The sequence below is a fragment of the Canis lupus genome, chromosome 29, assembly GCF_011100685.1.
Source record: "Canis lupus familiaris isolate Mischka breed German Shepherd chromosome 29, alternate assembly UU_Cfam_GSD_1.0, whole genome shotgun sequence".
NCBI classification, from domain to species: domain Eukaryota; kingdom Metazoa; phylum Chordata; class Mammalia; order Carnivora; family Canidae; genus Canis; species Canis lupus.
Window position 1 is genome coordinate 27,840,090 of NC_049250.1, and position 23,092 is coordinate 27,863,181.

Below are 23,092 nucleotides of genomic sequence, written 5' to 3' on the forward strand. Positions count from 1 at the left end.
AACTTGAAAATCAGTATCTCCAAGGGGAGACGATTAAGATCCTCACTCTCCACCTCACTAGAGGCATTTGTAAACCCAAGAAAGCCAGGGAGATCTCAGAGCACTTATTCATTTTATTGGGCAACCTAAGTGCAGACTGGTAGTGGGGGGTAGTGGAACAAGGACCTCAACCAGGCTGAACAAGGATCCCCCAGGAAACTATTCCAACTCTCTAACATCAGCAAGATTCCTGAGAAATGCAGGCAGTTCTCACTTTTTCACCAATTCCCATTTGCTGCTCTGTTTATTCTTTGCTACATAGTAAACAATTAGATTTCATGCCTAATAGTTTTACTCATGAATTCAAAGGTTCTACCAATGTATAGATGGAAACAACAGCATTTGCACTTGCCAAAATAAGTAAATATATAGTTGAGAGTCTACCTAAAACCAATACGCTAAGTGGTCTACAAGAAACCCATTTTGGCTAAAAGCAAATTCTGATACTTCATTGTGCCCCCAGTGGAGAGTAGTACCAAAAACTCTTAAGACTGTCAGAGTTGGTTTGAAATCCAGCTTTAAGACTTAGTGGCTATGTGATCTTAGGTAAGTTAGAGCAGCTTATCCATGCCTCAGTATTTTCTTCAATAAAATGGAGATAATACCTATGTAATAGGGTTCATAAGAATTAAATGAACAAAAATGTATAGGAGTAGACAGCAATCCTAGCACATAATAGGCATTTAATAACTATTACTACTACTAATATACTATTGCAAGTACACCAAGGGCTTTGAAAAGTCTCAAGCCCTAGACAAATGTAAAATATTATCGATGATCATATGTTTGGGTTTGGCGTGCAATGCAATTGGTTAGGCAATGCAATTCTGAATTTAGAAACACACAAGTAATAGCACAGGGATAGGTAGAAGGATCAAGGCACCAGGGAAGATAGTCCCAAAATAGATCCACATATATATGGACATTTGATTTCCAAATTAAGGTGCCAAGTGAATCCAATGGGGAAAGCCTTTTTAATAAATGTTGTTGGAAGAGCTGAATATCCATATGAAAATAATTAAATCTGTTTCATTCTATAAGCAAAAATTAATTTGATCTGGATCATAGACCTAACCATAAAACCTAGAACCCTTAAGCATCTAGAAGAAAACACTGAATATCCTTATAACTCTGAGGTAGGCAAAGATGTCCTAGACTGCATATAAAAAGTACTGACTATAATAAATCAGGCTACATTGAAATTAAAATTTTCTATACCATTAAGAAAATTAACAGACAAGCCACAGAAGAGCAAAAGTAACTATACACATATCTGATAAAAGACATATCTAGAATATATAATGAACCCCTGTAAATTAGCAATCTATTTTATTTTATTTTATTATTATCTTTTTTAGCAATCTATTTTAAAAGGGGTAAAAGATTTGAACAGACACTTCACAAAGTAAGAAATATGGTTGTCCAATCAGCACATGTAAAAGTGCATGTCAACAGTCATCAGGGCAATGCAAATTAAAACCAGACTGAGATACCATGTCACAGCCACTAAAGGCCAGAACAAAACAGACCAACAATTCATGCTGTTGAGGATGCGAACCCCTTGAAACTCTCATGCATTGCTAGTGGGAATCAAAATGTTACAACCACTTTAAAGAGCTGTTTGGAAGTTTATGACTTTAAAGTTACCTTATGTACTAGCAGTTTCACTCTTAGGTATTTACCCAAGAGAAATGAAAACATATATCCACAAAAAGAGCTTTTCTCGTCATTGGCATATCAACCCAAATGACCATCGGCGGGAGAATGAATAAACTGTGATATACTCATACAACCGAATACTACTCACAAAAGAACAAACTATTGCTACACACACACACGCACAGTGTGGATGAATCTCTAAAACATCATATGAATGGAAAGAAGCCAAATACAAAAGGCTGTGTGCCATCTGATTCCATGTATATGAAACCCAAGAATACGCAACACTGATCATGGTGACAGAAGTCAGAAAGCGGTGGTTTTGTTGGGAATGGGGGCATGTGGAAAGGCCGAAAAGGGGTTTAGGGGAACTTCTGGAATAATGGAAATGCTCTATATCTTGTTTTGAGTGGTTATCACATGAGTGTACACCATTGTCAAAACTCGACAGACTGGGCACTGAAGATCTCTGTATGTTAGTATCTCATCTCAACACAGATTCACACACAAGGCCAAGTGACTGAGTCCCTGACCTCCCAGAGTTTGCACCCGTGCTGAGGACAAAAGGTATTGCTCCATTTAGATTATCAAAGAAATTAAATTACATTTATAAAGTATCTGTGAAGTCTAGTCCATTCAAACAGCATGTTGCATGACACACAACAAAATGTTTCCTGTGAAGCCAGTAAAGGGTGTGATCTGGACGGGGCTTTAGTGCATAAAGAACCTCTTTTGGCCTTCACTCCCGCTATTTCTTGTGGTTTACTGAAAAGGACTTGGCAGGTGCCTGTGAAGGGGGCCATTCTCCTCTGGGCAAAAGAGCCCTAGGTTATTAAATTCTTCCTCCTCCGGCCCTGTTCACCTCTACTGTTTATTGTTTTGTCTTGTTTATCTGTGGCTGCCAGCCCAAGGCAGGCTCTGTCCTCCCTCTACTCCCCCCAGGGATTAGCCCTCACTCAACACTCTGTCATGTTTTCACTACTGATCCTAGCATGGTCACAATATGGCTAATAAAAACAGCCACCCTCCCCAATGCTTCACACTCTTCGTCCTGGGCCCAGAAAGCAAAAATCCAAATCGTTTCTTGCCCCCCCGCCCCTCGGTTTTACTCTTATATTAGCTTTCTGTATTTGTATCTCAGGGCAATCCTGCTCTTCTAATTTGTGATGTTCTAATTGATAGTGACATTGGCCGAAACTTAAAAACCACTCATCAGAAACCATTCCTGGCTCCCTGGGTCAGTGGATGAAGGGAAGTGTCCTGACACAGTTAAAAAAAAATACTCTGTGGGGTGCAGAAAGGGAGAAGCCAAGAACAAGTCCTTTATTTGGGGCATTGTTTCCATTTCTAAACCATTCTATCGGTGTCCTCTTTTCACTCACAAATGGAATATTGTTCCCTTTCTGTCTGCCAACAAACCCAAAGGGGAGAGGAGACAGAGAGTTTAAGAAATGGGGCAGGGGAAGGGTTTATAAAATGGTTTGTTTTATGTGTTAAAATACATAGAAGGGGGGGGGAAGCCTGTTCAGTTACATTGTTCCTCCCTCATTTAGGGCAGATTAAATCACATGGAGCAGATGGAAACAGTTTGCAAGGGAAGAGCTAACACTGAGACCACCACTCTAACCTTTGGTGTGTGCTCCCCATTCAGTAAAAACAAGTGTGATTAAAGGTAGACAACAACCTAATTGATAATCCCCTGTAACACCTTTGGTACAGCTGCTGTAACCATCCACCCTGATTCCTTAAAACCAATGGGGTCTTCTTGCTGGGAGATCAGTTCTGTTCTTGCCTTCCATATTTTGGTCTTTTAGAGATGAAATCCTTCAAGCTTTTTAGCCACCTATTTCCAAAATGTCCACATTCTACCCATGCCTCAGGATTCTTGATCCAGTATCACCTCACTCAAGACCGGCCCCTTTTGTTTGCACATCTTGAACGTTTTCTTGCTTTTCTTATCATTACATTTGGGCTCTACTCTCTGAGAACACTTCACATGTTCAACTTTATCAATCACCTTTTCTTCCTGCAACTCTCAGTTGAAGGACTGACTTCTCAGTGAAGCATATATCACATATATACCTCTTCTAGGTAGACTGTCCTGTAATTTCATCATACTTCATGGATATCTCCATAAAGCAATTATTTTCTTATAGATACTTATTTGCTCCTGTCTCTGGTCTCTGGGAGAGCAAGAATGATGTCTCTGCCCCATTGCATACTCAATACAACCCTTTACATGGAGTATACAGTAAATACCACACACACATTCATTGAACTTATCTTTTTGGAGGTCATTATGGATATTGTTTTGTTTTTCTCTGAAGTAGAGAAGTCTGAAACAATATTGAGTATCATAAATCATAAACAAAATGAGTACAAGAGTAGCAGGTGTAAAGGAAAGTAGCAATGGTAATGGGGGACGACTCTTTTGAGAAATTCATTGTTAAAAAAAAAAGAGAGAGAGATGGAAGACTAAAGAGAAGTGGAGGAAGGAATTTGGATAAAAGTAAAGGCTTGAGGGATTTTTGAGGACTGAGCATGTATGTAGGCTCTGAAGGGGGACCAGTGGAGAAAGACTGAAGATAAAAGAGAAAAGTCACAGTGAAGAGATCAAAGTCTTAACCCAGATAGAGGAGCTGGGATTAAGAGTATGGCTGGAGGGAAAATTTTGGAAAAAAATAAAATGCCACTTGTTCAGAATAGTAGGAGGAAGGAGAGGATGAAGACATGAAGAGGAAGAAAGAAGAGAATAGTGAAAATACAACTGAGTGGAAATAATATACTTTCTTAATAAGCAGCCTCAACTGGAAGTAGAAAAGTCAAGAGAAGTCCTAGAGGGCTTAAGGGGGGGAGGGGCGGAATTTGGAGCAGTCAGTGGAGCAGGAAAGGATTGCAGAGAGGTTAAGTGACCTTGTGAGGTCCTTCTCAACTATCCTCCCCAGAAACACTCCCCCAGCCCATATTAATTACACAATCCCAAATAAAGAACAAAACTAGCTAAAGAGACAACTTTAAGACCTAGAACCCATAGACTCAGGTTGAACCAGTAATTATGAAAAAGTCACTATGAAGTTTCACTTACTAAGTTAGTTTTCCTAAAATATAAGCAGCCCTCTGGGAGAAGCTTCCGAATCAGTACCTGATGACCTAAAATCAATTAGGGAAATTTTATCTAGTGCTTCTGATATACTAGGTCCTGTGGTGGCCTAGAATAGAAGGGGCCTTCCAACCTTAAAAGTATAAAAACTACTGATGCATACTGAAAGAGATAGCTTTCCATTAATTCAACTAAATCTGCATGCTACTGTGTGCCAAGCATGTTGCCCTTGATGCAACATCTTGTCTGCAACAGACATAGTATCAGAGATAGTATGTGTCCTCACTGTGAGTGCAAGTCTCTTAGATGAAAGACACTAAACAAATACCAACCAATTATTTAATTATAAACTCATAAACTCACAAAGAAAAAGAAAAAAATTGAGTGCTAGGAAAGCATGTAATAGGCCTAGCGAGGCAGTCAGAGATACTTTCTAGGGAATTAAAGGATATAAAGGAATTACTTAGGCCACATAGATAGTGAGATAGGCCTCCTAGGCAGAGAGAAGTCCATGCCCAAGGCTCTGAAACAGTAAAGAGTAGGACAATTGAGAAAAATGAGTGGATGCCAGAGTAGTAGCTGGCATACCTACAGCATGGGCAGTGACAGCAGGATGAGGATTGACCTGATGGGGAGCTCTGTGAGCCACATTAGGGGTTTGGATTTTATCTTAAGAGCAGTGAAAAGTCACTGATGGCTTTAAACAGATTAGGTTGCACTTTTAAAAGGTAACTCTGCAGAGTGGAGAATGCATTTGACATGCAGTCAAGATTGGACGCTGGAAGACCAATTGGGAGGATATTGTAGAAACTGGGCATGAGCAATGAGGGTGGCTTGGACTGGATGTGGCCCTGGAGATGGAGAAAAGCAGATGGGCTTGGGAGAAGTTTGGCAGGGAGACTGACAGGATCAGTTAATGGGCACGTTGGGGAGAGGAGCAAGAAGCAGGTGGCAATAGGTGAGTGAGTGCACAACATGCCATCAGTTTAGACAGAAACATGGGAGGAGGAACTCCTTCTCCAGCTATGAAGTAGCTAAGCATGAATCCGAAAATCTTAGGCCAGTTCCCCAATCCAGCCCTGCGTAGCACAGTGAGAACACTGCTTCCTCAGGTACAAACACTGACAGTAGCTGGGTCTGTGGTAATTAAAAGGTCAAGCACTTTGACTCATATGCGTACTCAAGTGCTACCTGGCAGGGTGTTAGCCTTTCCTTCCTTCTTTCCCTGACTCATATCTCAGTCTGACACCAGGAACAAACAGAACTCTATGATTTCTTTTTTTTTTTTTTTTTTTGAGCTCCCAACAGCCATTTTACATAATCCTCAACAATAACCAGCCTTTGAGTATCCAGGCACAGGCTGTACTCTGTGCTTGGAGACACTTATCTTCCACACTTCGATGAAAAGATAAGCATCCAGTCTATAGATAATGCATTAGGCAGCTCCTGCAGCATTAGGCAATGTGTTTTCCCTTCTACTTTTCTGTTCAGCCATGAAAAGTGCCGGCCTCAGGATTTGCCTGGGCTATCTTAATCCGTCTTCACCTACTGTAGCTGTTTACTCCTGGTGATGGGTTTGACACCTAACACAGTGTTAAAAGGAAAAGGCAGGGATTCAAGATTCAAAGGAGCAGCTCAGATTCTAGTCGTAAGGAGGAAGTCTTCCTGCTGCTTAAAGAAATCAAGGCAATGGCCCACTCTTCGCCAACCCCCACCTACAGAATCAGCATATCCTCAACTGTAAGCCTGAGACTCAGAGAGTGTTTAGAGGGCCCCAAGCCTAATGTTGGCCATAGAATTCCAAAGGGAGATAGAGTGAGAAGACTCTACCCGTGTTCTAGTCCTAGTTCTGATAGGCCAAGTGACCTTGAGTAAGTTACGAAGCCATGGGTCTCATCTTTCCAAACACGGAATGAAATGGAGTGTACCGTCTCCTCTCATAGTTTATCTCAAAGTCCTCAAAGCTTCAATTGTCTTGACAGTAAAAATTACATCCAGATCAATGTGTTACTTTTGAGGGTTTCATTTTATGATATCTTGCCTTCCAACTAAATTGCAAAAACAGAAGGATTCATAAAATTTTCATGATGTGGAGTTCATGCAGAATGAGATGAGAAGGCAGGAGTGTCTGCTTATAGTTTATTATTTCTCCCTTGACAAGGATGAAGACTCCCCAAAAGCAGGGACCCTGACTATCTTGTTTACCACTACACAGTGCCTGTTACCTAGTGGTTTCTCAATAAATGTTGAATGGAAGAGTGAATGTTTGGGAACAGATGCCATACAGAGAGAATAGGAACCTCTCTTTCTCTCAAAGGCAAGGTTAGGCCTTTATGAAAACTGAAATTTCACCAACAAGAGAAGAATTCTTCATTTTCATGGACAGCGTAAGAGCCTAAGTAAGAACTCCAGTTGCAGAACAGGAAGTAGTGTCTTGGTGTAGAGCGAGGCTTCTCAAACAGGGGTGCAAAGCAGCAGCAATGTGTTAGAATTATGTGAAACCACACGATCTTTATGAACAACAGTTTTACTGACTAAAGTAACTTAAAATATTTTAATATTAAAACAAAAATGTGTATGCTGGGAAGCAGAAGGCAAAACTCTCATGACTGAAAAATATGAAGTGAGGCTTACAGCTTTTGTGAAACAGTGCAGGGGAAACAGCAGCAATTATAGCCAGACACTCAAGTCCTTTCCAGCAAGGTGGCCATTTGGCTTTACTACTGGCTTCCATTTCCCTATTTATGGGAAGGAGACTGGAGTAGATGTTCTCTAATATCTCTTCTAGTCTTAACATGTTCTGATGATGACTCCACAGGGAAGGGATGAAAACTATTCTTATATAGTCGTAGCTTCTGACATATATTACCACCGCTCTGCTCTGCTCTCTGGTCTTGGCAGTGACTTGTATTAGCCTCCGGGGAATGTAGAAAACCTCTAAGATCAGATACTCTGACACTGCATTTTCCATTCCCCCATCCTCACTCTTCCTTCCTCTCCTATCTTGACAGCTAGATGGATGGATAGATAGATAGATAGATAGATAGATAGATAGATAGATAGATTGAATGACTGATAAATAGATTGATAGATGTATATATAGGATAGTTCCGGGAAAATGCTCCCAATCAAGCCAGCTAACTTCTCCACCTATTACTTTGTCTTAAACCAATTTTTTCCCATCACTCATGTAAGTCTGGGGAAAGCCAGTCTGCCTGCCTTGTCTCTCCCTCTACACCATTCCCTTGCACCTTAATTGCTTTGTCTTGCACACTTACCTCTCTATAATAGGTGACTTCCTCTTCTCAGAGTAAACTAATCCCATGGCTCCTGGAAGAATTGTTCTGTACAGAGCCCTGTGAAGATTAGGCACTGCACAAGCATTTGTAGAGTTGAGTTTTTGATTATCCAAGAATTATTTTATATTTTATGTTATTGAAAGTAACCCTATGTCTCTTACTGAAAAACTTACTTTTCAGGAAAGATAATCCTTTGTGGCCAATTGAACTTATGATAAAGCAAAGATGGCTATAACATAACAAAGCTACTCTTCTCTGCTCCCCACCAAAGAAAAACTTTCTAAAGATGATAAACTTTCACAAATTCAGCTAATAGCTTTTCTGTACCTCATTATCTGTTTCTACCTATCAAATCCTCACCATGTATCAAGGCTCATCTCAAATGTCTGTTCTCACATAAAGCTTTTCTTGGCCATTGTTAGGGGGAGCATTTTCTTTATCCACTCTACTCTCAGAGCTATATATTGTCATGCCTTTTTTTTTTTAAGTATTTATTTCCCCATGTAGTATTATAGATATCAATATTCCTACTAAAAAATAAGCTCCTAACCAAACCAGAAATTCTCTTATTCCAAAGGAGGCCTTTTCAAATGTATTTGTTCATGAATGTGTTTTATCTTGACTCTTGCAGTTTTAACTATGAGATAGTTTCTTACATATAAAAATTACATTAAATAAAATGTGTAAGCTATTTTTTGATTGCTTCCCTCCTCCTCATCACACACCACAAGGAAAGAGAGGTGGAAAGAAAAGGAGCCCTATTTATTTTTGAGGTATGAATAGTTAAAATGTTAGCTCATTGAAGAACAAAAACTATTATCTAGAAAGAAATCATGAGGAATGTAGTGGGGGTTTTTTTTTGTTTTTATTTTTTGAAAAAGGAAATTTGATACGGTGTGTTAAGTGCTTCCTAATTTTCTTTTTCGCAAACCTAAACTTTGTGTTATTACCTTATTGTACCTCTCAGAATTTCTCAAACCTCGAAACAAAGGAGTAGAAAGTACACAACTACAAAAGACTCCAAATCCTTTTTCTATGTCAGAATACAATACCAACCACTAGTCCAATTACATGGGACTGTTCCTCTTTGAGTCGTAGAAAGAACACAATCACGTTTCTTAACTTGTGCTTATGTTCATCAGGCAAATCTAACTGCATTTTAAGCATCTTAGCAATAATAAATAGGAAGCAGACACCTGGCTTAACTTCTGGGTTGAGCTTTGCTTTGAAAAGTTGGAATCTTTGCTGGAAAAGGAGGAAAAACAGCATTCCAAATTTCTGACACTTCACTGATATTCAGAGTCTCAAAACATATTCCATTAGTTTTAGATGCTTCAAGACTTGTATGCATCCAGACCTGGGAATGAATAAGCCAGTGCAAGCAAATGGAGTCTCATTCTAACAGTAAGGCAGATGGTGGAACGCTGGCTTTGAAAAAACACAGACCTAAGTTTGAAGACTAACTCCAACACTTTACTACCCAAGTGAACGAGGACAAGTTACCTTTCTCTTTAAGCTTTAGCTTCTTTGTCAAAAAGAAAAAAAGATAATGCCTTTCTCATTAGAATATTGTGAATATTAACCAGCTCAGATGAGCATCTATAACAGGGCTGGTGCTCAACAAATGTGATAACCCTTACCACTTTAGCAATGAGGAGAAATCGACTCAGCCATAGTTACTGGAGAAAGGAAATATTCTGAGTATTTTTTTTTTTAAGATTTTATTTATTAGAGACACAGGCAGAGGGAGAAGCAGGCTCCATGCAGGGAGCCCGACGTGGGACTCGATCCAGGGTCTCCAGGATCACGCTCTGGGCTGGAGGCGGCACTAAACCACTCAGCCATCAGGGCTGCCCTCTGAGTATGTTTTGAAACAGACATCACCTACTAAAGAGAAAGCTCAAAATAATTTTTTAAGTGACTATAGATTGTGGTTTGCATCTATCTTTTCTTGAAGTAAGGAAACCTTTGGCATTAGTGAAACTAATAGCTTTGTGATTATTGCTCCAGGGCAAACTATAAGCTTTCTTTCCCTTCTAAACTAGATGTCAAGTAAAAACAACAACAAAAAGTTCCCAATTCAAATATTAGAATCGATTTTAGAAACATCCATCAGCTATGCGTACAACTGAACTAATCCAAATAAAATCTTAATCTCAGAATTTCATTTCTGAAGCCATATTTCCATTCACATAAATCATTTTCCTCTTTTCCATTCACATGAATTCAGGAATATCAACTTCTTCTGATCTTGTTTCCTTATTTTTGTGTTCTCTAGAGAAACCCAGATATGCTTTTTTCATATTTGTTGGAACATGACCAGTAATGGTCTGATGTGTTCTACGTACCTCTAGGGTAACTATCCAGGTAATTCTTGTGGGTAGATCTTAATTTGCATTTCCAGATGCTTTCTTTAGTTTTGTCAAACTGCCTCCCAACCCTTAATGGCTTGCACAGACAACTTGGTGACCCACATTTAACATGCCTAGCACTCATGGTCTTTAGCCAACCTCCTCTGGATTGAGATCTCACAAACTAAGCAAAACCAGGCCTGATGCTTCTTGGATAGAAAACCAGAGGGGAAAAGGATGTGAGCTGAATTATTTAGTAGATGATAATCTTTCCTGAAATCATCACTGAACCAATCACCCCTTGTAGTCTGAAGTTTATCTGGAGGGCATCCCTTGGAATAACATGTAAACCTAAGATACTATTAGTTTTCCCTGTTGCAATGCTTCTTTTGTCTCACATTCTTGAAAAATGAGGAATTCTACTAATATATTTCACGACCAACTGAAGCTTATTCCTTTAAGTGCTAAAACTTTGTATTTTAAATCAAAACCATCATGGAAAATTACGATCTACTTCCCTGTCTTTCTAAACAGAGTGCAATAGGCATCATCTCACCTTGTCTTACATAATTATTAAAGTTTTTTTTATTGATATATACTGATGAACTCCATATCTTTTGTGCTGAAAAGTTTTCTCACATTCACAAAGGCTCTAGATGACTATTTGCATTTTAAATTACTTATCACTTCTTTCTTGCATCTTAAAATGTCCCTTCAGAATTCAATTCCAGTCAGTATTGTACCTTCCCCATTCTGTTTATTGTGTGGTAGGTAATCAAAAAAACCCAAGACCATTAGAATCATGCTTCAAGAAAAAGCAAATAGTCTCTAAGCAGAAGCCTATGTGAATCTCCTAATAATAAGGTATGTAACCTTTAGTGCTCAGCCTTCTTGAGCTTTTCTTCCTTTTTTTAATGCCTCCTAATTTGATAGTTGTGTGTCTGAGAGTTAAGGTTGGCATCATTGTTTGAATGAGGTGTTACTGCAGCAGAACATTTCCTTATAAAAGAACATAAAGAATTTAGTCCTCATCACCTGCAGCCAGGTTCTTGACAAGCCCTGCTTTTTTGTATTTATTACTGAGAACAGACCAGTGAGGCAACTTGTACAAGACTGGTAATGCTAGGGACAGAACTAGATACAACAATGTTATCTTTTAACTTTTCTGATCAATTCAGTAAGCCCAAAATAATTGATACGACTCACCTCAAATTTCAATTGAGTATTTTGGGTAAATCAAATGCTATGGATAGAATGGTACTTGTTCATGTCGCTGTATTCAAGGATTTCCCTAAATGTTTAATTTTCATAAATGGAAAGGCTGAAGGAGGCTTTGCAAGAAGAGAGGATAGAACTTTTTCAGTCGAGTTGATGGACTGGATGCCTCAATGGTGCCTGTTTCTGCCACTTGGGACTCAGGGATCTGAACCCAACTTAGACTTTTTAAAAGTGAGAGTTACTGCTAATCATGTGGCTCTTCAAAAATATGTATTAAAGTAAAAAGAGATCTATTTCTTGTCAGCTGCCTATAATTCACCTGATACATAGAAGGCATTAAGTTGATTTATTTGATTTTTAGGAGGATAAAGTCCATCACAAAAACCAACAGCCCCTTTAGTTCAAAAAAAAAATTTTTTTTAAGACTTTATTTATTCATTTGAGAGAAAGAGTGCCCATGAGGGAGAGCAGTAGGAGGAGGGGTCAGAGGGAAAGGAGAAGCAGGGACCTGGATGCGTGGCTTGATCTCAGGACCTCTGAGATCTCAGGATCTCAGGACCGATCTCAAGATCATAACCTGAGCTGAAGGCAGATGCTTAACCAGCTGAGCCATCCAGATGCCCTCAACAGTCCTTTTAGCCCAAATCTTTAGGACACAACGGTTTTTGTTAGAAATGAAGCAGTATTAATATAAGATTATATAGATTTACCAGGTTGCTTGTGTATGTACGTGTGTATGTATATATATGTGTGTGTGTGTATATATATATATTTTCTTTTAAAACTTATTTTAAATACCAGCACCAACCACTTAGGCCACAACAGGAATATGCATTAAAGACATTATCAATCCAGAGGTTTCTTCCTTGCCCTTCACCACTCTGACCTGGGAGCTTTAGAGTGTGGGTGGGCAGGAAAACACCAGGTTCCAGGAGTGGGAGGGGAGCTGAAAGCAAAGTGACTACTGAGAGCCCGGTCAGAGATCCCCCAGGGGGCTGAGTGGAACACTTTCTGGATAAGAGGATCTCCTTGCCCTCAGCCCCATTCTAAACTTTTGGTCCTGGACAGAGAGAACTGGTGAACTCTTTGTTGTCCCCAAAGAACACTGTCCCCAGTGAACTGTTAGCTTCACTCAGTGCAATTATTTATCTCAACATTAAATTCTGCTCTCCAGACGCCTGGGTGGCTCAGTGCCTGAGCGTTTGCCTTTGGTTTAGGTCATGATCCTGGGGTCCTGGTATGGAATCCCACATAGAGCTCCTCTGGAGAGCCCGCTTTTCCCTCTGCCTATGTCTCTGTGTCTCTCATGAGTGAATAAATAAAACTTTTTAAAAGAATTCCAGGGATCCCTGGGTGGCGCAGCGGTTTGGCGCCTGCCTTTGGCCCAGGGTGTGATCCTGGAGACCCCGGATCGAATCCCACGTCGGGCTCCTGGTGCATGGAGCCTGCTTCTCCTCTGCCTGTGTCTCTGCCTCCCTCTCTCTCTCTCTGTAACTATCATAAATAAAAATTTAAAAAAAATTAAAAAAAAAAAGAATTCCACTCAAGTCTCTTACAATTATTTAAACATAGACCTATGTGTTTGGATATGGGCAAGCAAGCACAAAGACTTCACTCTGACGCTCTGGATCGTGCAGTGAAGTCTCCTTAGGTAGCACAGAAGGGGAAAAAATGTGAAATATGGAGCAGCCGGGTTGAAACTAAGACATTACTGTAATCTGTCAAACTTTAGGGGTTTCCCAGCTTGGAATTCACCTGGCTTTACTAGTTTTGGAGGGGTTGACTCTTATTCTGAGTCTAAATCCTACTCCCACGTCCCCAAACACACACACACACGCACACACAAGGCACACGCACAGACACAGCGGGTTATATAATGATGCCAAAACAGACAAGGAAGGGAAGTCGAGATTAATAGCCACGAGGACGGTGATGATTACAACAAGCTCGGCAAGTTGTATTTGCACAGCGCCTTCCTTCAAGAACCGCAGAGCCCTGCACAGATATCATCTCACTAATCCTCAGTGGAGCTTTCTCAAAGCGGCTTTATCCAGGCTCCGGTGAATGGAGAAAGTGAGGCACCGCGAGCAGAGCTGGTTAAGTCCGCGCTAAGGCTGGAAACCTAACCCGGGGCCCCGACATACAGGCCATTGTCCCTTCCCCTGGACCACGCCACCTTCCTGTCAGGTGCCTGGTAAACAGGTTAACCGATCTGCTGATTACGCGGCCGCCTGCTTACGTGCAGTGACCTGTGGCAGGCAGCATTTCCTTGTTATAAATTCGCAAATACACAGCAGCGCGGCTCCGGGCTCAAATATCGTCTCCAAGCGGAGAAAAGGAAACTGGCCCAACGCAGCCGCAGCCGCAGCCGCAGCCGGGGCGGTGGGAGCCGGCGGGCGGCGGGCGGGAGGGGGCAGGCGTGGGGCGAGGCCGGAGCCCGGGGGCGGGGGCGGCCGAAATACAAAACCCAGCCTCATTTCATACATCTCTCTCTCTTTTTTTTTTTTTTGGTAGTCTCATAGGCTACTGGCGCATTCCTTTAAGAAAAAGGAAAGAAAAGAAGAAAGAAAAGAAAACAAGAAAAAGAGAAAAGGAAAAGAGAAAAAGGAAAAGGAAAGGGAAAAAAATTAAAAAGGAAAGGGAAGAAGAGGTCCCGGGAGACGGCTGGCGCTTGCACTCGGGCCCGCGGAGGGAGACGGTGCCCTCAGAGGGCGCGGGGGGGGCGGGGGGGGCGGGGGCAGGGGCGCAGGGCCTGGGGGGGGGGGGGCTGGAGGGGAGCCTCGGGGGGGCGCGGGCCGGGGAGGCTCGGGGGGGCGCGCGGGCAGGTGGGGGGCGCACGGGCCGCCGGGGGGTGACTTCGGGGGGCGCGGGCTGCGGGGGGGACTTCGGGGGGCGTGGGCCGCTGGGGGGGCTGGGGGGCCGCGAGGAGGTGGGGGGTGCGCGGGCCGCGGTGGGGAACCCCGGGGGCGCGGGCCGCGGAGGGGGGCTCGGGGGGGCGCGCGGGCCGCGAGGGGGCGCCGGGGGGCGCGGGCCGCTGCGGGGAGCTCGGGGGGCGCGCGGGCCGCAGGAGGGGCTCGGGGAGTGCGGGCCGCGGGGGGGCTCGGGGGCGCGCGGCCGGCGCTTCCCCGCGGCGGGGGGCGGCGGGGGGCGGCGGAGCGGGCGGGCGGCAGCTGCCCTCAGAGGGCCCCACGCCCCCCTCCCCGCGAGGGCGCCCGCCGCCGAGCAGGCTGCGCGCCGCGGTAATTGGGCACAGGGGCCTTTTTCAGAGTCGCTCAGTCGGTAAATGAAACGTCAGCTCCCCTGTGATCCCGCGTGTGCGGGGCGGCGGCTGCCGAGCCGGGAGCGGGAGCGAGGCCCGCCGGCCGCCGCTGCTCTTTCACAGCCGGCCCTGCGCAGCCCTTGCCCCCCGCCGCCTGGGGTGCCCGCCCCGGGGCCGCCGCGCCCGACCCGCAGCTCGGACCCCGGGCCCCGAGGACGCCCCGCGGACAGGAGGACAGCAGGACAGCAGCCTCCGCGGCCACTAGCCTCTCCCTGGGACGCGCGCCTCGACGGGCAGCCTTCGCCCTGTCGGACGCCGCGCTCCTCCTGCGGCCCTTCGTGGGCAACAGCCGAGCAGGGGCACCTTGACCGAGCCCGGCCCGCCGGGGCCCCCCTGCTGCTCCCCGGGCACGGACTAGGGAGCTGCCAGGACCCCCGGCGGCCCGCGCACCGGCAAACTGCCTTCACCTTCGTCCTCGTGGGGCTCCAGGACCCGGAGGCTTGAGCTCTTGGGAGAGACTCGAGATCCTCGCCCCTCTCAACGTCACTCACTCTTTGGGGCTCCAGGGGTCACGACTAATTGCTGCGTGGTGTCTGGGCTTGCTGACCTGTGAGATGACCCCGGGAACAGGGCAGAGCTGGTGGGCCTGGGTACACCGTGGCTCCTCCCAAAGAGAGGCCCCAGACTCTGCACCACCCAGTAAGGAGCAACACGCAGTAAGGAGCAGCACCCAATAAGGAGCAACACCTAGTAAGGAGCAGCACCCAGTAAGGAGCAGCACCCAGTAAGGAGCAACACCTAGTAAGGAGCACCCAGTAAGGAGCAGCACCCAGTAAGGAGCAACATCCAGTAAGGAGCAGCACCCAGTAAGGAGCAGCACCCAGTAAGGAGCAACACCCAGTAAGGAGCAGCACCCAGTAAGGAGCAACACCTAGTAAGGAGCAACACCCAGTAAGGAGCAGCACCCAGTAAGGAGCAACACCCAGTAAGGAGCAGCACCCAGTAAGGAGCAACACCTAGTAAGGAGCAGCACCTAGTAAGGAGCAACATCTAGTAATAAGCACAGGGCAACACCTCTTACTTAGTTACCGAGCCGCGAGCATATACTATTATTATGTTATTTCTTCCCCAGCACAATCTACCTTAGGATGGTAAAGCAAGCTTCTGGAGGTTCAGAGAGTTGCCCAAGCTGCAGCTGGTAGGTGTCAAGTTTGACTCCGTGCTCCAAAGGGTTCCACCAACCCGGCCGGATAAAGTAGAATCAATCTTGCATGTGGTAAAGCAGCAGAGAAACCAGAACGGGAGGCAAGAAGGGAGAAGGCATGTTACTTTTTGTTAGCTATTCCTTTAGAAACCCAGCTTGTAGAAGCAATATTTACATTCTCACTAGAGGGACCCTGCATTAGCTTTTTCCTCTAAAGGAGTCTCTCAAAGGCTTGAGGGTTTAACCCTCATCAGAGGCGCTTCTGTTTCTTAAGTGCTCAACAGGGAAGATCCCAAAATTCACCCAAAATTCAGAGAAGCTAGTGAAAAAAGGGTAAAACTAGTTGTGTTAGTCAGCTCGAGTGCCATGGCAAAATATCATAGATTGGGTGGCTGGAACAACAGAAACGTGCGGCTATGGAGGCCGGATCAGCAGATCAGGATTCGGCATTGCTGGGTTCTCCTGCGAACTCTCTTCCTGGCTTGCTGACAGCTATATTCTTGTGTCCTTGCAAGGCAGGAAGAGAACTCCGTCTTCCTCTTGCTCATGAGGTCCCACTCCTGGACCTCAGATTAGGACCACACCCTTATGACCTCATTTAACCTTACCCTCTAAAGACCCTATCTCTAGGTCCAGTCCCGCTGGGGGTATGAACTGGAAAAGAGAAGACACAATGTGGTCCAAGGTCCACTAGTAATATGGGAAAGGTGAAAAATTCAGCACAGTTCTGAAATCCAGAGCTGTGGTACCTTCAACAGCAACAAACAGATATTGATTAATGCATTGATATTAATGGAAATGGGGTAGGAGTCAAAAGGAGAGAACAAAAACCAAGCCCTTGTGGCTGCTATAGAATAATTTCATATTTTAGAATGTCTGACTTAGTATTCATTATTTTGCATATACCTTAACTGAAGCTTGGTGCCATCTTCTGGGTCTGATACCATGAGACCCCCTTCAGAATGGAATTGCTGTATCGCAATGCCTTGGACACTTCAAAAATCAAAACTTTCTTCAGGAAAGTCAAAGATTTACTTTATAGAGAACTGTATTCGAAAAATTCCTTTCGGGCACCTAGGTGGCTCAGTGGCTGAGCATCTGCCTTTGGCTCAGGTCATGATCCCAGGGTCCGGGGATTGAGTCCCATATCCCCTGCAGGGAGTCTGCTTCTCTCTCTGCTTGTGTCTCTGCCTCTCTCTCTGTACCCCTCATGAATAAATAAATGAAATATTTTTAAAAAGAGTAAGTTTCTCTCATAACTAAAAGCAACTTATACAAATATTTTTGTAAAGTTAATCATTTCTTTAAGAGAACATTTTTGTTTAATGTGTCAGAAGAATGCCATTTTGGTATGGTTCTCATTTACTTGAAAAATAAGTTCAGGGAGTCCAGATTGATCAGGAACTTGATTACATTTCTCCATATATGAAAGAATAATCCTATTGAGAAGCCTTATCTTGGTCAAACATATGGACAAGAGAAGCAATGATTTCCTATTCGTTTTCTAGTAACATTTGTGTGGGTTTAGTTGATTGTGGTAAAGAGCTAAGAACTGAGGACTGCCAAGTTCTAATAAAATTCCTCTCTGACCTTCATTTCTCAAAAAGAAAAATGATGCACAAGACCCAAAGCAGCCACGCACAAGAAATGATAACTATAGTACTGGCCTAAAGAATCTTCCAGTAAATAGTCATTTACATCTTAGTATGAATTGGTTTTCCTTTTAAGTGAGGGATGGAATAATTGCGTTTTCCCACAGTGTTTTGTTTTGTTTTTTTTTTTTTTTTTTTTTTTTTTTTTTTTACAAATCACTGTATGTTCTTTGGTTGTTAGGATTTCTTTCCACGATCCACACACAGCCCCTCTGAAAACTGTCATTAGATCACTGGAAGGTTTGATGGGTTAGGGAAGAGGTAGAAAGTAGGGATGATTCTGGTTGATTGTGCCTGGCTCCCTGGATAGCAAGCATGAGGGTGGGGTGGAGATTGATGGCAGAAGGATTAAAGCTTCAAAATTTCAGGACTGGAAGGCACTTACTGCCCAGTGGGAAGGGGAAATAAGATTTCAGCCAATGGATAAGGAGCACGAAAAGGGAATTGGGAAGTAGATTTAATTTGCTTTATGGTGTAACCAGATTAGGTCTTGGGTGTGGGCAGCAATGTCATACAACAAACCTGAGATGTGGCCAACTCCTGGTAGGAAGGTTCATGTGACTTTTTCTGACTGACTCAGAAATTGAGGACACTTGGGTGGTTTAGCAGTTGAATGTCTGCCTTTGACTCAGGGCATGATTCCAGGGTCCTGGGATTGAGTCCCACATCAGGCTCCCTGCAGGGAGCCTGCATCTCCTTCTGCCCATGTCTCTGCCTCTCTCTGTGTGTCTCTCATGAATAAATAAAATCTTAAAAAAAAAAAAGAAATAGAAGTCACTTAAATGCTATTATTATGCATGATTGAGATAACTATTGCTCAGAAAGAATTAAAGCACTGCACACTAAATTACAACGATTCCACTTCTTGCAGCTCTGGGTTAGCCATACCCCTCGGTCAATACATTTACCCTTTGTTTCATTGGATAGGCCCTTTAAGCCACATTTATTCCTGAAAAGCCTAGGCTCTATTTCTTGACCAGCAACTACAGATTAATTTTTTAATGTTTTTTATTGTGGTGAAATATACATAACATCATAAAATTTGCCATTTTAACCATTTTTAAGGGAACAGTTCAGTGGCATTAAGTACACTCAAAAAATTTTTTAAAGATTTTATTTATTTATTCATGAGAGACACATAGAGAGAGGCAGAGACAGAGGCAGAGGGAAAAGCAGGCTCCACGCAGGGAGCCCGATGAGAGACTCAACCCTGGGGCTCCAGGATCATGCCCTGGGCCAAAGGCAGGCGCTCAACCGCTGAGCCAGCCAGGGATGCCAGGACACTCAAATTGTTGTGCAACCATCCACCATTCATCTCCAGAACTTTTTCATCCTCCCAAACAGAAGCTCGTACCGCTTAGACAATAATTCCTTATTCTCCTCTTCCCTGGCCTTTGGTGACCACTGGTTTCCCTTCTGCCTCTATGTATTTTATTATTTTAGGTACCTTATATAGATGGAATAATATAATATTGTCCTTTTGTGTCTGTCTTCTTTCACTTGGCACAGTATCTTTAAGTTTTATCCATGATGTAACCGGTGTCAGAATTTCCTTCCTTTTTAAGGCTGCGCGATATTGTACATATATACGTTTTGTTTATCCATTCATCCATAGGTTGGAAGTAAATTACCTTTTAACAAGTGCACCAGTACTTACACATAAAAATGATGCTGTCTTTCAGAAGAGGGCACTTGGAAGATTATACACTTTCTCAGAGATGAGTTGTATTATGAGCTAAATCATGTTTCCCCCAAATTCATATGTTGAAGCCCTGACTCCAAGTACCTCAGAATGTGACTGTGTTTGGAGACAGAGCTTTTAATGTGGTGATTAGGTTAAGATGAGGTGTCAGAGTGGGCCTAATCTAATTTGACTGCTATCCTCATAAGAATTAAAAAAAAACAGGACACAAAGAGACTCCAGGGATGTCTCTGACCAGGGATGTACACACCAAGAAAAGGCCATGTGAGGACACAGCAAGAAGATGACCATCTGCAAGCCAAGAGACAGGTTTCAGGAGAAACCAACCCTGCCAACACCTTGATCTAGGACTTTTGGCTTCCAGAAGTGTGGGAAAATAAACTTCTGTTGTTTAAGCCATCTATCTAGTCTGTGATATTTTGTTATGGCAGCCTTAGCAAACTAATGTAACTTGCTATAAAAAACATTTGGGGGGATCCCTGGATGGCGCAGCTGTTTAGCGCCTGCCTTTGGCCCAGGGTGCGATCCTGGAGACCCGGGATCGAATCCCACATCAGGCTCCCGGTGCATGGAGCCTGCTTCTCCCTCTGCCTATGTCTCTGCCTCTCTCTCTCTCTCTCTCTCTCTCTCTATCATAAATAAATTAAAAAAATTTTTTTTAAATGTTAAAAAAAAAAAAAACATTTGGGGTGCTTTTGTGGAATGGCCTCAGCATCAGTTTAAGGCCATGCACCAAAACCAGCCTCATTACTTTATAGTCACAAACAATACTTCTCTGCTTGATCATTTGTGTGTGTGTGTGTGTGGGGGGGGGGTCATCATTTTTGGCTTTAAATGGCTTTTTGACTCCTTAAACAAAAACGTAAGTCCTCTCTTAAAGGATAAAATTCCTTCTATTGAGGATATTCAAAAGAATGCTCTGCCAACTTTCAAGGAAATTCCTTAAAGGAAATTGCTTCAAGCAATTGAAATAAGCATTTGTCTACCATGGAAACTTGCATCAAGGGATATACTGCTCATTAAGATGTGTATGCTGTTATATTTGCTAAGGAATCTGTCACGTGGCTTTATATTTCTGTGTCTTCTATCTAAATATGAATGTGCATTTGGAACTTGCTCGGCACTTTTTCTCCAAAAACTCAAGCTCTTCAAAGAGTTCCATGACCTGACTCTTAAACCAAAGCTTCAGAGCCTTCTGTTTCCTTAATCCGCAGCTGGATTGCTTTGATACTTTGGTCAAAAAGATCAGCTCTCAATGGGTCTCGGCTCATGGGCAAGCTCCAGTGCAGCCCCCCGTCCCCTGCTGGCAGAAGAAACAAGTAAAGGTGGGGGTCATGATGACAACACTGAATGATAAGGAGAAGAGAGCAAGTAAGTCCTAGGAAACTAGGCTTTGTGTTTTGAGGGAAAATAACTGAGTTGTAATTCGTGACCTTGAGCCATTATATGCACCTAACTTGGTGGAGTCTTCACATTTGCCAGACACTCTCCAAAAAGCTTTCAATTACATTATCTTATACAATTATTTCACGAGGCAAGAGGAGTATGAAATAGGAACATATGGATCTCTAACTCTACTGAGGGTCCTTTGTCTACAAATACCCCGTTGAAAATTTTTCGCATATGATACGAACTGAGAATCATTTATTTTTCTAAAAAACAAAGTCCTATTTTTGCTGGGATGAACTTCTTGAGGCTAGGGTCCATGCCTTTGTCATCTTTACATGGTTAGCATCAGGCACTGAGTGGCACTCATAAATGTTCAATGAATGACCAATAGCCCTTCTTCGGTAAGTTTTCAGTTTCTGTAATCCCAAAGTCCACGATCCTCTGTTGTGGTCCTCACTTGTGTCTCATTCCCACTTGATGGTCCCTCATTCTGACATCTTCATGTTGAAACCCAAATTTATGGTAAAACTTTGCTCATGGCCACAATAGCTTTTAGCTTCATCACAGCTCTAAATTTGAACTTGTAAGGTTGGTTAGGGTTAAGAAAAGTAAATGGAGGGACACTGGCTGGCTCAGTGGTTGAGCGTCTGCCTTTGGCTCAGGTCATGGTCCCGGGGTCCTGTGATTGAGTCCCACATCGGGCTCCTTGTAGGGAGCTTGCTTCTCCCTCCGCCTAGGTCTCTGCCTCTCTCTCTCTCTGACTCTCATGAATGAATAAATAAAATCTTAAAAAAAAAAAAGAATAAGAAAAGTAAATGGTGGCTACGTAAGCTTGGGCTTGAGTCAGGTGGAAATGGACTTGGACTGAAGTTCTGTCCTCTACTTGCAGACCATCTCTCATGCAGGTGAAGAATGCGGTCTTGGCCAAAAGAATCCAGCCCTTAAAGCTTCCTTAATTTTTGAAGTCAAATGGCTTTAAGGTACTCCTTCAGGCTTCAGATCGTTGGTGAAATTAGATTAATGCAAGAGAACTCTTTTAGTTAAGAAAAAGAAATCCTACTGCATAATAACAATTCTTTTCATCAGAAAGGGACGAATGGATTGAAACACCCATTAAGAGACCTGCCTTTGTCTCCCACCATGTTAGAATTCTATGGCTGGTGTGAAACTCAAAGAACTCATTCCACTGTTACCCCAAAACATGCCATATACAGAATGACTGTATGTGGACAGAGACTAAGAAAGATACCCCTATCCAGTGAAACAAGCTTGAATTCCTTATCCTTAAAATACTTCTCGAATGAGTCCTCATTCTTTCAGCAGACCACCATGCAGGCTGGCAGGTGGGGGTGCTTCCTTTGTGAACACCAAAGCCCTAAAGAACTTCTTAACTGTGCCTGAACTTGGCAATCATGCCTATTGTGAATGAGCTTTCTTTTCTGAGGACCAAGGAATGCAATATGAACAATTTACCTTTTTTCTTCACGAGCTATTTTATTCCTCATTAATGGCAAGAGAAAAGGGCTTATAAGGGCCCTTGACATGTAAACGTCTAATTAGGAAACTTTCAAAGCTGACATCATCTAAAATGCTCACATTTTTTTAAAAAAAAAAAGAAGAAAAAGAAAGAAAGAATTTAGCATTATACTGCTAAAGAAGTCTTCCAATAAAACGAGCTTCTTTTTTGTACATTCCACTTGAGCTAGGCTGAGCCCGTTGCTCTCATCTATTAAGTTAAATGTTCACATTCTCATTTGGCGCAGTCCTGGGGGCATGTAGTATTTATTCACACTCACGGTTTTAGCTTGGGTTTCCCTGAAGGAAGGGCTGATATCAGGCCTTGTGTGCAGATGAGATCATCTGGCAATTCTTGGGAGGAGAAGAGAGGTCAGAGAGAGTAGGACAGCAAAGGAAAGAAACACCCTAACTATGGGAAGCAGGGGCTTGATGCTTCTCAAGGGCCATCTGAGAAGCCCACTTAATGCCTTCCAGAATTGTCTTCTTGAAAGCTAGGAAGCAAGTCCATATATCCATTGACTTCTCTCTTATTGGTCAAGGTCATCCTCAGGAGTGTTAACTTCCTGATCTATGCAGATGCTTGGACCAAGCCAACACTCATCAGTATCTGAGGTAGCACAGGGTAGGAAGCACAAACATGTGATATACTATGTATTGCTACATAAAAGATAACCCTAAGGTTAGTGGCTTAAAACCACAAAC

The 23,092-nt window shown here is 43.1% G+C and overlaps 1 long non-coding RNA gene across 1 annotated transcript in view; it reads right to left on the bottom strand.

The window, feature by feature from the left end:
• LOC119866720 overlaps positions 1 to 18,491 on the bottom strand; it is a 35,507-nt gene extending 17,016 nt beyond the window's left edge. Inside the window, exons 1-2 of the long non-coding RNA XR_005381142.1 lie at positions 18,304 to 18,491; positions 16,068 to 16,191 (exon numbers count right to left, since the gene is read on the bottom strand). This is a non-coding gene — a long non-coding RNA (uncharacterized LOC119866720). The remainder of the gene's footprint in view (positions 1 to 16,067; positions 16,192 to 18,303) is intronic.
• Positions 18,492 to 23,092: the final 4,601 nt, after the last annotated feature.